At 42.9% G+C, this 17,043-nt stretch overlaps 1 long non-coding RNA gene across 1 annotated transcript; it reads left to right on the top strand.

Annotated features, from left to right (window-relative positions):
• Positions 1–1,289: 1,289 nt before the first annotated feature.
• On the top strand, positions 1,290–7,729 carry LOC143694842 (uncharacterized). The gene is made up of 3 exons (XR_013183567.1): positions 1,290–1,335; positions 1,437–1,634; positions 7,604–7,729. It is a non-coding gene; the product is annotated as an uncharacterized LOC143694842 (long non-coding RNA).
• The last annotated feature ends 9,314 nt before the right edge of the window (positions 7,730–17,043 follow it).

The raw sequence follows: 17,043 nt of genomic DNA, 5'->3' as shown, positions 1-17,043 counted from the left end.
ACATTAGCAGAGGAGCTGAGAGGCTGCATCTCATTATGAAGTATTTGTGCACTTTCTTTTAATGTGTGTTGCCAGTGCTGGCTGCCCTTTGCTGGTGTCTTAAGCGAAGCAGCCATTGCTCATCTAGGTAATGTGTTGTGTCCTTACAAAGTCATTGGCACGGGTTTCCCTGGCACTTACAGGGTTCCACCTCAGTGCCAGATTCCCTCTGTCACCTCAATGGATTGCAGTAACACCCAACAGTAATGCTCTTCACAGTCCTGATCCTCTGAGGCTGAGCCCTCTGGGGCAGATCCTTATAGGTCTTTATCTCTTGTCCCCAGAGTCTTGTGGCATTGCCATCACTTATACTGTGCTTTAAAACATCACTTACACATTGCTTTAAAACTTTCCTCCTGCCTTGCCTTGTTCTGCCCATCTGTCTCTGTGTGCCTTGCCTGCCCAGGCTGTAAGCCTCTGGAGGAAGGACTTAGCTGTGTCCCCCTGCTACACTCAGTCATAGCTTGTCACTCAGTGGGGAGTAGCCCCTGAACTTTCACTGGCAGAACAGCTTTGATTATATTAGGCAGGTATAGTTATAGGGCAGCTAAGGCCTCCAGTGCAGCCTCCAAGCACAATAGTAATATACATAGTAATTTGGGTAGCTGTGTATGTTCTGAGACCTCCTAATAACCAGATATGGGGCAAGTCATATTTTATCTTTTCCCTGAATGTAATTTTGATGGGTGCAATGGGTATGCCTGCAGTGTGCTTGTCCTATTAAAATAGTTTCTATTATGCAATTCCCTATTTGGAGAACTGATTCAATCCCTTATAACACTAGGTTACACTCTCCTGATCCTACTGTAGTTATTCTGTTATGGGCCCAAGAGTGCTAAAACTTGTTTCCATAAATTTTTGCTCTCCTTTGTAAAAAGCAGCATGAATACCTGGTAATCTGATGTTTGACTCTGCAGTACAAACCCAGCATTAGCCCACTGGTTGCTGCACTTAAAAATACTGTTTCTGGAGTAACACATGGTCTGGCAGAATCCAAACTTGCAGCAGCCCAGCACTGAGTGTGCAGCCACTGCTGGATCCTTGAAGCAGCCTCAAAGACAAGATAACACTGGGAAAAATACCAGCCAGGGCACAGAGTGAGAGCCGGTCTCATGGGAATTACTTCTACATAAGTCTGTGGGTGGTTATAAGTGATCAAGAAGTTATGCTGACAGAGAAAATAAAATCTATTTTGTGTGTGCTAAGGAAGTTGCTGCAGTCTGGGACATCAAAGTTCTGTTTTGTCATTCCAGGTGGAGTTAAAGAGGAGACCCACAAACTGGCTCTGTTCTCTGGGTAAGGCCATGACAGCTGTGTTGGGCTCATGCCTGGCATACACTTGCTAAAACTACCTCCTCTTGACCTTCTGATCTGTATTTTAACTTCTTCCATTCTAGATGTGCCTGAAGCACATTCAAAGTGCTGGATGTCCAGGCATATGTCCAGTCGCATTCACTTCTGGCTGGAATTGTGATCCAGAACAGTGTTTACTCGTGAGAGATGAAGCAGGACAGCCTCTCTGATTACTGCTGAGAGTTGAATTTAGATGTGTAGGCTCTGATAACCCAAGCTGGAAGCTGGCCAAGGATGCTAAGGTGAGCTGCTTTTGGGTGAAGTGGTGTATTATCTCTAATGACCAGAGGGACCAGGCTTTGTTTCCCTTAAACATTCCCTTAAATCATCCTGGGGAATTTTACACTGTTCTTAGGTTTGCAAGGAGAGGCAGAGGGAGAGCACCATTTTACTGAGCAAAGGCTGCAGGGGAGTAGAAAGGAGCCACATTTCTCAAAACCCTGCCATGTAGCACACTTGTTCTCCTCCAGCCATCTCATGCCAGCAATACAGATGCTCCCTGCTGGCATTCCCCTTTCCATCAGTGTCAGCTGGCCTTGCAAAGGCTCGTTCCAGCCCCGTAACTGCGTTTTTCCCGCAGCTTCACTCCAAGTTAACGCTCGGCCATGCTCTGCTCCTGCCCAGAGCCTTCAGCACCGGGAGAGCTCCGGCGGTGCCGGGGAGGAGCAGCCCATGGCACCCGGCAGGTGGGGGATGGTTGCTAATTAATTTGCATTAACGCATTTTAAATAATTCAGGTCAGACTAGGGTTTATGCTCTGCCTAGCTCCATGCTGACTCTCCAGCTCAGGCTGGAGCACTGGGCTTTGGGAGAAGTGATGGTCTTCTTTGACCTCCCCAGCTGTACTCTGGACAAGCAGGGCTGATGCCCAATCTAAGTATGGACAAGTTTCCTGCTACTTTGCTCAAAGACTTTCTGAATTGGAATTGGGTTTTGCCTTAGATTTGCATTTCACTGCATTGCGTGCAGCACATATCTGTCCTTGGAAGGGGAGGATCTGCTTCCACCCAGAAGAATCCTTTAACAAAGTGATTTAACAAAAATGAGAATAGGGCAGAATTTGCAGGACAGAGAAACCCTTATCTGAGAAGCTAACGGCAGGATCACAGAAAACATGAAGTGGTGAATAAGAACAGGCAACAAAAACTTCAGATACTGCACATAGGTAAAGCAAAATTATTTTTGGCTCGTGTCACGTATTTGGAGCAGAACGCCCTTTCTGTCTATGTGAAACAGAATGCCATGAGGTTTTAAGTTCTCCATGTGACCAGATGGGGTTTGCCGCAACAATAGGGTTTCTGCTTGGTTTTGGGAAGGGCAGTGGTTTTGCTGGCATTACAAAAGACTATATGTGATAAAATAAGGAACCTTCTTTCTCCAGCATATCTGATTTATGAAACTGCTGGAAATCAAAACTTCTTTGCCATTTGGATAATTTTTTTTTTCCTCCAAACTGTACTGGATGTTCTTCACATATTAATTTGCGGATTACAGAATGTTCTAGGCAAAACATTAGTGGGACAGTAAAATGTTAATACAAGAGTTCAGCTAACATAAAATAAAACCACAGTGTTCTTCTATCCTGCTTAATAATGACTCAAGTGAAATGGGGACAGTTGTGTGGTCTAGTGGCTAGTGAGGGGTGTGGTCCTCTGGATTCCTGGAGCAGCTTCGCAGATCTTCTTTCCCATGCTGGGTGACCTTAAACAAGTTTACCCGTTGTAAATTGGAGCCTGATGTCTGGCTAGGAAGGCTTATTAAGAAACTTAATTTTTGAGAGAGCATTTTGGGAACTTGAGATGACAGGTGCTAAATAAAGACACTTCTTTCTATTAAGTAGCTCTAAGAAAACACATTCAGATTCCAATTTTGTGATATTGGTGTTTTGGGAGCTCATCTTTTGGCTTTTTATGAATTGAACACTCTTTATCTGGATGACAAACGTGGATACTCCTGACCATTTTGCTGGAATGATTGTTTCAATTGTCAGCACTTTGGTTTAATGGCATCAAAAGAACAATGGTTTAATTTCCACATCAGCAAATTATTCTGGATTTAAACAGAACTGTGTGGCAGTGGTCACAAAACCAGCAAAAGGTGCCCCAGAGCCAGGAAGTTAAATTGATTGTAAATGGTAGTAAAGCAGACTGGCTGAGCTTTGCTTTCTGAGCTGAGTATAAGGTATCAGTGGGGAAAAGCAAAGCAAACAGTAGGAAAAAATGCGTTGCAGAAAATGGAGACTGGACATGCAAGAGAAAAGGGTTGTCCTGCAGAACGCCACTGTTGGAGCACTCAGGCTAATTCTGCAGAGACCTTTCTCTTGAAAGGGGGCAGCAAACATCCCCATGCCTCAAAGGCTGGGTATAATGTGAGGTTCCAATATACTGTGACGGTAGAGACCATACAGGTAGAAAGAAAGAACAACCTGTGGAGTGGATTCCTGGCTGAAGGATCTTGGTGCAAGTTTCATTCCAATTAATCTGTTTCTCTAATCTAAATCTTTAAACAAAGAACTTTTTACTATCAGCCTATTTTTCCTCTTCCACTCCCCACCACTGAGGGAGCTCAGGTCTGAATGGCTGCTCAGAATGTCCCCAGCAATGTGACAGGGAGGGTCTGACTGCTTCTAAGCAGTGAAGTCTTTGTGAAGAAAGTCTGGCACGCTCAGTGTTTGCACCAGAGTTTTGCCATTGGATTTTGCTGGAAGTGGATCAAGCTGTTACTTTGAATGTACCCACGATCAATTAATTTCAAGCTGTGTCCTCATCTATAGCCAGAACAAATCAACATTTTTCTGTTCCTCCCCCAAATGCGCAAGTGACATCATATTGTTGGGTAAACGTTGCTTTCTTGTCCAGCTGGCAGTTTGTCCTGGCTTGGAGTTTGGTAGCAGTTCTCTGCACAGTGTGGTCTGTACTGCACAGGACACCTGGAGAGTATGCTTTGCATTTGCAAGTAGTTGCTGCATATTTAGGTAGCAGAGAAGCAAGGATTTCTGGTCTGCATGTGCTAGGAGTCAAAGGCAGACTTGTGGCTAATTTAGGTCTTGAACCCTCATTGTATTGAAAACTATTCTTTTGCAGACACTTGTTCCCAGCATTAAGATTTAGGCACTACTTACCTGCAAGGAACCATTTACAAAGTAAGGTTTGCTCTGAGCTCTTGCATGGCAGGACAATCAGCCTGTATAAACCTCTTGGCTGTGATAAGCTGGTGTGGATCAGAAAGCCAAAGTTCCACTGGAATATTGGGCAAAAGTGTTGTAATCCAGAGTGCCCACTGATGAGGTCCTCGTGCCTAATATGACAATACATCTCTTCCAGAGGCAAGGGTTTATTCACTCTCATTTCTCTTTAAAATCTATGTCATAACTAGGGCCCCACTTTCTTGCTACTCCAATGAAAATAGAAATTACCTTTTCAAAAGACTTTTTGGAGTTCTAGTCCCTTGAAGAAAAGCATCAAGATGTCAGGACTACCAGAAGAGACACAAATGAAATGATCCACCTAAATTCTTATGATTAGGAGCAGCCATGACTTCCTACATGTCAATGCAGTTTATTTCATGGAGAAACTGCTACAGGTCCAGCTATGTCCTAATCTTTACTCCATGCAAGCTGGAAGGAGTGGGACTAGGTTTAGCACAATCACAGTAAGAAAAGGTGATGAGATGTGGTTCTGTGACTGATTATCATGGTCTAATGTGGAACCAGAGAAAAAAGCAGAATGCAGAGGAGGCATGGGTAGGTGTGTGACCCTGGTTGGTTCTGGGGCAGCTCCTCTTTGCTGTAGGAATCCAGCAGCAAGTTCAGCCTGAGGAACTGGGCAAGTAATCCCCTTGAGAGTAAGGCTTTGGTGCATCTTTGGTACTAGCCATGACCCAGTGGGTGGAAATACTCCTGGGAAAGGAATGTCTGCTGAGCCTGCTGTGCCTTGAGCTGGTCCTTCTTCTGCCTGTCCCATCCCTCACAACTGAGCTCAGAGATGAGCTCTGCTTCTGGGTTGTCAGAGGGCAGGAGAGGTGCACCTAAGAAACACAACCCTTTGTGATTTCTTCCTGTTCTTAGTGCCTGTCATTCTATAGCGAGGCAATGGCTGGGGCCCTGAACAGTGTCACCAGGATCAAACAATGAAGAGGGAATTGTTGTCCCCTTCTAAATCTGACCAAAGCCCACAGGAGCTCCCCTATGCACGTACAGTCTGAATAGTTCATGTTATTGTACCAATTTATAATATCTAACAGAAATCCCCAGTATCCTGGGACTCTGCTACAGACAGATGTGTTACCATTTTGCTGATGTAGAATTAATGATAGAATTATTTAGAGAGCTGGTGATAGGGTTTTGACTCTACAGTGTCTGACTCTCAAATCTATGCTTTCCTATAGCTATCCTCCATAGACATTACTTGGAACAATTTCTCCTTCCAAACAAAAAATAATTTTGGGAAACACACATTCTCAACTCAGCTATGAAATGTCATCTTTGTGGTGATGATGATTATGGGATGCAGCAAATGCATGCATAATTATTCTCACTGCTCACAGAGTAGCAGATAGGCCCATTTCCTGCCTCCTGAAATATATAACCAAACACTTTTCCTCATGCTGTCTGCTCTGTGAATTTTCATGAGCTTGTTCCCTAGGGCTCCTTGTGAAATTATTCTAATTTTTCGAAGTAGGGAGAAAAAAAATGAAATAGTTCTGTTGAAAATGGCATTGATTTGTCTATTAAGTCATTACAGCTGTTTCTCTCTTGAAGGCACTAGAAGAGGAATTCCTGATTTATTTTTTTATAAATAAAGGGAGATGGGAAGCAGTTTGGCAGTAAGAATGCAGTGAATTTTGGAAGCAGTTCTTGAAGTGCTTTCCTATTATGTATGTGAGAATGCAGAATAAGGATAATAAAGAGTACTTTCTGACTTTCAGAGGTATAGCTTGGTCTGTGTCAATAGTTATAACTATCTTGGTGTAGGGTAATTTATTACATGCAAAGGGTTGCGTTTGACAGCCTGAGCTTGTCAGCCTTGAGTCACATAAGGGAAGGCCCAGCAGAATATATAATGCAAATGTTAATGTAGTATAATGAAAAATACCCTTCTGAACTATTTTCCATTAAAAATAAAAATTAAAATTACTTAACAAAACATGCTTTTTCTCCCCGTCTTTTAGCAACAAACAAAAGCTCCGATGTGCAGTCTAAAATTGCTAATCAAGGGGAGAGACCAGGCTAGGATTTAGTAAATGGCTTTTTTTTCTTTGAATAAAGCAATTAGTTCTAAAGGGAACATGTCATCTTTGGTACACTGCTAAGGTAGAACAGTCATTGTGCTTTCTGGCACTCCATCAAACTGCTCCTTGTGCATAGTTATTGGAGAAAGTGCATTTACACGTTCTGTCGACGTCCAATGCCGGGAAGAGGTTTCTTAAATAACAAGACACAGGCTATTATGTGCATTAGCTTTATTATTTTTTCAAAAGTGTCTTAGCCTTTGGGGGCTGAAGGTACTTAATAATATGTTGCAATTACAGTGTGCCAATGTGTTGTCGTCATATCTCAGGTGCTTGACAATCAAACAAGTGCAGATTAACCCTTAGATGTCCATTGAATTTCCAGCTAGCTGCTTTTATGTCTAGAGCTTGTGATGTGTCCACAGTACAGCAAAACCAAACATCCATCTGTTATCTTGGGGCCTTGCCAGAGGCTGTCCCAGGAGGAATGTCCTCTGCCACCCCCAGGTATGCTTAGCCCACTTAGGAGAGATGAGCTCCATGTTTTTGGTTTGGATGGCCTGTGATTTTCTGAGCAGAGGGAGAGGGTGCTCTGGGGATGGAGCATAATCAGACAGCTTGCCTGAGGAAAGCCTGTGTTGGTGATGGTGTTGTGATTCAACCCTACATGGCACTCATGTACCACACAGCCACTCACTCCCCTGGCCCTGGTGGAGAGGAGAATAGAAGAAAAAACAATGTAAACCTGATGAGTTGAGGTAAGAGCAGTTTAATAGGGGAGGTGGTATCTGGTAGCTTCCTTAGACAGCAGAAAGCTAAGAGTGAAGTCTCAAGCCAGAGAACTCACCAAGGGGAGTTGAACTAGTGGTGTAGATGAAACCTGAATTAAAATGTCTCATGGACAGAGCTGTTCAGTCCCTAAATCGGAACAATATGAAATGAGTTCTGTGTTGTGGATTTTTCATTTGTTTTCCTCCTCCAGCATCCTTGGTCTTGAAAAAGCTCCCAGAATGGATGTCAAGGAGTTGTTCTGTTGAAGCATGGCAGGTACATCACCCTTAAGCCACAGAAAAGATGGATTTTGAGTTGCTCTCTGCTGGAAATCCAGGTACAACTTGTCCATATTTGCACTCCATATTTTGTAGCTGTCTGGGTGTGGATGGAAGGAGGCAAAGGGAAAAACGGGTGCTGTCTGTAGGTACCAAACAGCAAAAGCCCAAAGCAGACAGCCTTTGTTTACTGAGCAATATAAGAGCTTTTGTAGGTGATGTGTAGTGTTTGCTATTTCTTCAATTTTTGGTTTTATTTTCCTTTGGAGTATATTTTCCTTCTGAGTACAACTCAGAAGCAAAGTCTGGATATGCAAGAAATTCAAGGAAGTTTTAAAGACTAGGTGTAGAGGCCAAGCAAAAGCTCTGAAGTACTAATTGAATTATGGCTCTTAACATGATGCCTGGTCAGTAAAGGAGCTAAAAGGACATCAGTTCTAGAGTGACAGGCGCACTTTTTTTTGGTGACTTTTTTTTTGCTTGATTGGTTGATTTGGGTTTTTTGTTTGTTTATTTGTTTAATTCTGAAAAAAGTTGTCTCCTGCTGAGGAAGCTTGGCTGGCACCCAGATTAGTCCTACTCTAATCTTTAGAGTGACTTTCTCTGTGCAGTGTGAAATGAGGTGATGAGATGGTGCAGTAGACAAGCTGCAATACCTTGTCCAGGGCAGAATTGCTCTCATTTGAGTCAAGCCTTGCATCTGCAGTTAAGTCAACAGCTGAAATCAGGCCTGGGATGGTTCCTTTATGCAGCAAGAGTATGTAATTCTCCTCTGTGGTGCAGGCCATTCAGCAGATTGTCAGTCTTTAGAGCACAGCATTACAGGTAGGGATGTCAGGATCACCAACTAGGTTAAGGTTTTTCCATGAGAAACCAGTGTTTGCAAGAGCTCCCAGTAACTGCTTCAGCTTATGCCTACTGTGCAAAAGGTCATTCTTCTTTCTCATTTTGGTCTTGGTTTTGTTTTTCCTTTCTTTGTGTTTTGAAAAGTTCCAGTTAGAGTGGTCCAGCTGTTTTGGAGAAGGAGATTGGAAATTGTTTGTTAATAACAAAAATAAGCTTAATTGTCCTCATAAAGTTCCATATTTTAGAGCAGGATTTCGGGCATTAGAGGACAAAGCTCATGGGGTCCCAATGGTGTTAAGGAGATGCCTTGCATGACATATCTATGGGAGGCTGTGTGTTGCCAAATTATACATGTCTTCTCAAAAAGAAAAAAAAAAGGAAAAGCAGTTTCATTGTGTTCATTGTCTGCCAGCTAATCCTGATATTTCCTCTGCTGGGATGGCAATATGGATGAGGCTGAACAGGTTTGTCTTTGGTGCTGTTGCTCTCAGATGAAGGTGGTTATTGTGGCTCCAGGCTCTATGAAATGGAAATATCAATCAGATGGACATGACCAGGGCCTGTCAGATATTCTTAACCACAAAACTGGACTTCAGTGCCTTTTTCCAAAGTGTGGAAAATACTTAACATCTTTCTTACAAAAAAAATTAATACGGGCTACACAGTTCTCTCTTTTCTTGTATATGTATTACCAAAAACCCACCCCTTTAGATCATGTTAGATGCATCTTCCCCAAGTCTAAGGAAAGCTCTTCTGTAGGTTTGTGTTCTGGCAGAAACAAGAGTTATGGTTAGTATGAACAGGGAGGTCTCCAGGGTCATTGGTTCCTCTCCCTGGTTCAGCTGCTCAGACCAAACCTGTAAAACCTACAGCAACAATGCAAGGTCTCAGGGAAAATCCTGTGCAGGAGCCTGAGGGAGACTGATAAAAACACAGCTGAGAGTGATGAATGGGAGAAAGGAAAGGAAGCTCAGGGCAGGAAATAACGATGGATCCCATAACTAGGAGAATCTCCACAATGGAGGCTAGGACTAGACTTAGGTTTTTTTATTTACTGATAATGCCAAAACTAAAGTAGACATAAAGTCTCCATACTACAAACAGCACTAATGGAGACAGATTTCCATTGCTCACAGTCATAAGAAAACAATTGGTCTTGCATGCTCTGAGAGTTCATTGCAGTTTCACAACTTTGCTTGGAGCAATAATTCTTTGGTGAGCTTCAGGAATCCACTGGATTTCCCCTCATGCCTCTGGAATTCAGGATAGGGACTGCTCCTGGAAATGCTGTTATTCCTTAGGGTGAAAATCCCTGGAGAGCATGGGCTCCTGGTCATGTAGTAATAGTACAAGGGGGAATGGCTGTAAGATGAAGGAGGGTAGATTTTGACTAGGTTTAGATATTAGGAAGAAATTCTTTGCTATATGGGTGGTGAGGCACTGGCCCAGGAAGGCTGTGGACTTGCCATCCCTAGAGGTGTTCAAGACCAGTCTGGATGGGCTCTGCGCAGCCTGATCTGCTGGGAGGTTGCCTGCCCACAGCAGAGGGGCTGGAATGAGATGGTCATTAACCATGCTTTAACCTAACCATTCTATGACTGATATTTCTGAGTGCCTTGTTAGAGCTCTGATAGCTGTGATTAAGACTGAGTAATGAGGTGTGACTCAGTGAAAGGGCTGACTATGAGAGTTGGCCACTAAGCTCAGTATTGCTCACCCTCAGCATTTGGATCACTGTAGGCCTTGGCTTGCTCAGCACACAACATGACCATCCATGCTGGAGGGCAAAAAGGAGTCAGCAGCCTCACAAAGTAGTCTAAGCAGTGGAAAGAAACACTAAACCACCCATTCATATAACAAAAGAAGTGAAAAATGAAAGCCAAGAACTGCATAAAAGGATGGGGATTTTCTACCTTCATGTTATGAAGGATGGTTGCCTGGAACCAAGGAACAAGTTTCATGGGAGAAATCTGCTCCAGCTGATTCCAACTGGTCCCCGCTTTCATGTCTAGTTTACAGGTCTTAAATAGATTTGTTATGCTTCATGGGACACCCAAGAAGCAGCCAGCTCCATGGCTTGCTCCCAGCCAGCTCAGCAGCTGGCCTGCTTGAGTAGGATTGCTTCTCATACAAAGCTTCTTGCTAATGATTCCAAGAACTTGGGGCACTTGGCTATCTTCTCCCAGAATTCCTGTTGGTTTGGGATTGAAAGATTTATCCTGCTCTCTTGAGCCTGCCTAGGCAAGTGGCTAATGCACTTTAGGTGCTTTGGGGGTAGGAAGAAGTCTTCTTTGTGGAAGATTGATATTTGGTATATTTGGATCATCCTAAGTCCTCATGAAAACCTCCTGGCTCCCTAGGCGTGGAGCCCCCTGCCACAAGGTTTGTACTCCCCATCCTGTGGTGTGAGCAGACCTGGAGACAACTTCTGTTTTTCTTGCTGTCTCAAATCTTGAGCTCCTCTATGCCTTTTTTTTGTGGTTGTTTCGGGTTTATTAGGAGAGCTCTGGAGAAATGGTTCTTTTCTTTCTCTCTCTCCATTTGGAAGCTTGATTCCCGGGAATGCATTTAGAGGGAGAGTCTGAGAAATGCCTTTTGCCTAGCAGAGGCATTGTTGCCCGGAAATGTAAAGCCAATTCCACTGGGCTATAGCTCTCAATTCCTGGAACTGCATGAGGCAGCTCACAGAGCATGGAAGCTGCTGCCACCTCACTGATACAGAGCTTTGGGGAATAATGGAATTGCTTTCACGCCTGAGCAACCTGGAACCCTGCGTCTTCTGGCTGGTGGTCACTCCTCTGTGAAACCACAGAAGTGTGGGTATACAGCACTCTCCTGTCTGCTCCTGGGGCTTCATGGTGAGAGAAGCAGGGAAGAAATTAACCCCACTATGAATCTGATAGGCAGTGCAATCCCTTATGTGATGCATATGTGGGAGCAATTCCTTCCTGACCATGTTTGGCTCATGTCCTAAAGAGCAGGATTTAGATCACTTTTATCTTTATTCTCATTGCTACAGGGATTTTTAATGTCTATAAAATGACCCAGCTGCAGTATTTGACTTGGTGACCTTCACTAACAATAAATTTTATGGACTGGCTATACAGCAGGGCTGGGGAAAGCTTGTCCTTTTTCTTGAAGAATGTGGGAATTCTTTGTAGACATACTAGACTGGAAAAAAGACCTTGAGAGACTGTCTACTTCATTTACCAACACTGATCTAAGCAGCTGAAACATGTGATGCTTTCTGGTGAGAGAAAAAGGAGGGAGTAGAAGACCTCACCTGATTCACGTGAAGCAAAGCATTTATCCCATGGTATAAGGGCTGTGTTTACACACACTGCTTGTGCACAGGTGTATGTGGTTCTAAGTCACGTTTAAAAGTACTCAAGTTATCTGTGCATTAGGAGCTTTGCATAGTGAAACCACCCCTCTGTACCATCCCTACAAACATTGCCAGGCATCTTTACCTTTTCCTGAGTCTGTGCCCCTGTGGGTCAGGCCAGGCAGTGAGAAGTCTTTGGCCTCTCCGCTTGGTCTGCTTGTTAGATGGCCCATTAGGATGAGCTGAGCTGATGTTTTTGTGGCAAAGGCCTTGGACAGCAGCTATGAAGTTGATTTGTTTGGTCATACACAAGTGGAGGAGAGCTCTTCTCCTGTACCCGTTCTGAGAGGATCCAATGGGGCAAGTCTTTCCTCTCAGTTCATTTATTTATTAGTCTTGTTGTACCTTCAGTTATGTGAAGTCTGCTGTAAGAGCTGGGGTACCCTTTGCAGCCAGCCTAGGGAGACGCTGCACACTCTGACTGGAAACCCATTTCCTCTCATGCTGGCCTATTTTGAAAGAGTAAATTCCAGTTCTCTGACTTCATTTACGTGCTGGCTGTCAAGTTATAAGAGCAGCATTTGACAGTGCCGAAGCTGCTGTTTGTATCAGCAGACAATCACCAGCTTTGAAAGAGTATAATTTGACTAACAGCTCATGACATTATTATTCTTATTCATTTATGGCAGAAGAAATGCAGCAGCAACTTTCTTCCGTGGCATCAGCTCCAAATGTCTGTGGCATCAGATCAGCCAAGGCTCTTTCTGAAAAATTTAGCCATACTCCCCCACATCTTGCTAACTTTACAGTCCCCCATGGCATCTGTGTGCAGTGAACTGAGCTGTTGAGACTAAATGCAATTTGCAATCAGGCTTCTGTTAACACGGAGATGTACCGGCTGCTCTCCTGCAGTATGGATTCTCATGCTGTCTAGCATATGGTAGCATTAAACCCAGTCTGGAGTGCCTCTCGTCACCACACTGTTGAGTGGAGAACCCTGAAAAACAAATGTGAGAGAAATGTATTTCTGGAACCAGCTCTCCTCTAGCACAGCTTGTCAGGAGCTATCAAAAGGAGACCGTACCTCAAAAACTGGCCCTGACAGCCATCCAAGCAAGTACAGAAAACTGACTTGAACACTGATGCAAAAGCCATGTACTTACCAAGGTAGGTATTGCACAGGGAGAAGGGGACAAGGAGAATCAGACAAGAGCAAGTTCATTATTAACAAGTTAAAAAGCTAGAAGCAGTCTATTCTTCTGCTACCAGTAAGGGAGAGATTTTGATTCAGGAAGATAGCCTCAGGTATGGAGCCAGCAGTTATGTAAAGATTCTATAAAAATGTAGGCAAAACAAGAAATATATCTTCCACAGAAGGAACAAACAGGTGAGCCTTTTAACCATTAAATGTTTCATTCCAGCTTTAGTTCACTGTGTAGTACATAAAAGTAGCTGTGGAATTTCTTCAGTGTTAGCATATCCTCCATTGTCATGAAGGGTAGTTTAATTTTAATTTTGCTATTTGAGTGATATGAATAATTCAGAGTGTTTTCTCACTGTCGGCTCTGCATGTCCTCGTCTCTTCTTCCCTGAGGTGCTCAGGGTACTGCCCTTAGTGAAAAATATACAAGCTGCATCTGAAGAGACTTGGATTTAAGGCAAGTAATCTGTTGCTGTGGGCCAGCAGGGACATGGCATTTGAGTCATGAGCTCACAGTGCTGCTTATTCATCGCTCTCTTTGGTCAGTCCCACCCTGAAGACCACAAGCATCTGTTCTACTATGTACACCCATGTTATTTGTTACTTGCAAAACCGCCAATTTGTTTGGTGCCCTGAACCTCTGATGTGTGAAGAATCTCAGCTGTGGGCTGTGGCCAGAAGTAAAAGTTATTGAGTGAGTGCATTTGATCTTAACACCTGTTTTTCTTAGACACTTCTGTGAAAACTTCTTATGAGTGGAAGTTCTTTCACTGTAGGCCTGTATTTGGCTCTTGAGAACTGGAGACTGAAACAGTATCAGTAGCTCCAGAAGCAGGATTATAAAAGCCTTGAATCCTGAGGTGTAGGAGGGAAAAATGACAATAAATCAAAGGCTACTCTTCTATCCTGGAATCTCCAACCCTGGATGCTTGGCTCTATAAATGACTGCAGCATCCCAAAGTGCTTCCCAATAGTATTATGTTTAGATAAGATTAATGTGCATGTTGGATATTACTGCTTCTTTCTTTATTACACTTCTCTATATTTCTTGGTAGAGCTAAGGCATAGGACGCTGTGTGTACCTGGCTTGGGCTCTTGTGTTTCATTGGTTCTCACATCTGCAATATTGCTTTGTGAGTACTTCAGTGTCCTGACCCATAATGCTGTGACAATCTGAGATGGGGAGAGATATGGGCAAATTTGTGAGAAAAATAGAAACATGCTGTTGGCTAACTAGGTTGTTTTTTGTTTGGTTTTTTTTTTAGAGAATGCTTTTAGACAGGAGAAAGACCTGGACCAGAGAGCAGATGAGGTAGACTTTGACCTTTTTCAGTTCCAGATGGCCAGAATATTTCATGTGTTCTCAGAGAAACCCTGTACTTTACATGGAGATAAAAAATAGGTGTGCTCATCCCAGCCTTGACCCAGCCTCATCTTTCTGTTATCTTTACTTCAATTAAAAATGTAAGGATTGACCTGGCAGAGTCTCATTTTTGAGCTTCAGGCTACTGCAATTTTTGCTATGTGTGGCTAGTGAAAATGAGGGTAATCTCCATCATGGGAGCTGGACAGACCAAGAGACATCTCATCTCCCCTAGGAGGTGACTAATCCAAACTTCATCCAGGAAGATAAAAATGCATTTTAAGGAAGTATCTTAGCATAAGTTTTAAATCTGAAAAACATGATGGAATTCAAAAATAAACTTGTGTGTTTATATGCTTATATGAATATGGGAAGAAAAGGGAGTATTTCCAAGTAACTTCCTATTTCAGATTCTTAAACCTCTTTCTGAGAAAACCTGGATGTCAATTTTTTCCTGACTGTGAGTGGTTAGTTTGTCCTCAGTAGCAGGAGGACAAGCAGCTATTGCTTGTCATGTTTATCCTAAATGTGACAACAGATCCCTAACTGTGTAACTCTCTCTTCTCCTCCTCCACATGGCACACTCACTTAGTTGCCTTAATGATATCCAACTGGGCTCTGTCCCAATTATTTGTTTTTCTGGTAATCATCCATATTTCCATGTTAAAAAAAATAGCATTGGAATAACTTTGGTTTTGCAAAGTAAATAACTGAGCAGACTCTATGCATCTGGAAAGGAAAAGAAGGTAGGATTCTTTTTTGGGGAGATTCTTTTCTTTGGGTTTAACCTATATCCTCTGGTTCCCTCACCACAGACCTTAAGCTGTCCTGTACTCCTCTCTGTTCCTGTGCTTTGGTGCCCCATGACAAGGACAGACAAGATCTATGAGGTTCTGCACAAGGCTCTGTTGGCACTGATGCCACTGTCTGCTGGGGAAGTACCTGCAGCACTCAGACCTCAAATGCTTGTGGATTCAGCCTGGCAGGATTCATTTCAGATGACTTAGGTCTGCCCAGATGCTATCCCTGTCTTGAAAAGCAAGAGGTCTGGTTTGTATGTGTAATGTCCTCATGGAGTCTGACAGAGACCTCCTCTGTCCTGATCCTGCTTGGTCATCTGAGAACTTCTGATGACCAAGAGTGCCTGGGCTTTGTGTTCCTGTGCCATGAGTGTCCTCAGGTTATGTGGGAGCACTATCTGTGGCCATCTCTCCAAAGGAAGTTCTTTTGTCCACGTGTGCAACAGGAATGATGTGTACATGGCCATATGTGACTTGTGTCTCAGGTTTGATAGGCTCAAGTAAGTTTCCCACCAGAGCCACCTTCACAGTGGTTGTCTGCTTCTACCTTGCTGATCTTTTGCTATCTTTTCTCATTTGGTTTCAATCCTCACCCATTGCTGCAGCTTTGCCTGTCCTATTTCTAGTTCTGATTTCTGGGAAAGTTTTACAGAAAGAAGAAAACTGAAGTTTCAGCAATAGAAATAGATTTAAATTCTTTATAGTTTCTGCAAACTGTAGTGAAGAGTCAAGAAGTAGGTACAGAGGAAGCTATATGAAGGGCCAAGATGGACAGGTGCTGCATCTTGGGCTTTTTGAGAGTGCTGGTGAAATAAAAAGGGTGAAGTTGAAGGCATATTTTTGGAGCTCCATGGACCATAGATAACAATGTTGCCACAGTGTTGATTAAGGAACACCTTAGTTTACCTGTTTAGTTTAACAGTTACTTTACCTGTAATGATTTAAAAGAAAATACAGTACTTGTCACCTGAGGTCCATTGGGAATTGAGAGCCAATTTTTGATAACCTTCATGCTCATATCCTGATGCTGTGCACAGTAATTCACAATAATTTCTTAGAAACATGCTTGAGAAAAAAGGGTTGTGATTATTTATGCTTGATGAGATTTACCTTTGTTATTCTGGGGACAAATATCAAAGGTTTTGGGACCTTAGTAGCAATTTAAGCCATCAGTACTCTGATGTGACTTCAAAAGTAGAATTGTAATACTGCAAAATATTTATCTTTGACATTCATCACTTGGTCAGTTCAGTTTCCCTTGGCCAAACTTGAAATTAAGAAAATTAATTACCCAGAGATATTTGCTCGTTCATAGCATGTGAAGTGCTCTAATCACAGGCAATTTTTGAATGGCCAAAAATAAGAACTTCTCACTTCTGTGCAGCATGGTCTGTTTACAGAGTAATGAAGGGAAAAATGTCTCCATAGTAACCTGTAAAACAGGCAAGTCTACTTCTTCTACTTCAATTCAGTCTTCAGTAAACAGATTTTACATCTGGCTTTTTAAAAAAAGCAAACGGAATAAGCCACACTTTTGGATTATGTGACTTCCATTAGTATTGAATAGCTTCTGGGTTCAAGATCTGTCCCTCTTCTTCCCCTCTTTGTTACATTTAAACTGATCCATGAAAGCCAATGTATTTTAAGAGATGTGAGTTGCTGTTCCATCAAGGGGTCTCTACCTGAAGGGTTCTTCTGCTGGTGGAGAGACAGGGCATTGTGAATAGCCTTTAAATGTGTAAACATACTGTGAAGAGAAAACATTTCTACTGACTGTAGATAGGGCTAAAAGTCTTAAGCTTACCTTGAGACAGAAAATGTGATCAAGTCTAGCTATG

Source organism: Agelaius phoeniceus, chromosome 10, assembly GCF_051311805.1.
Source record: "Agelaius phoeniceus isolate bAgePho1 chromosome 10, bAgePho1.hap1, whole genome shotgun sequence".
NCBI lineage: Eukaryota > Metazoa > Chordata > Aves > Passeriformes > Icteridae > Agelaius > Agelaius phoeniceus.
Note: the sequence above shows the minus strand (reverse complement) of the source record. Positions and strands in the feature narration are given on the sequence as shown.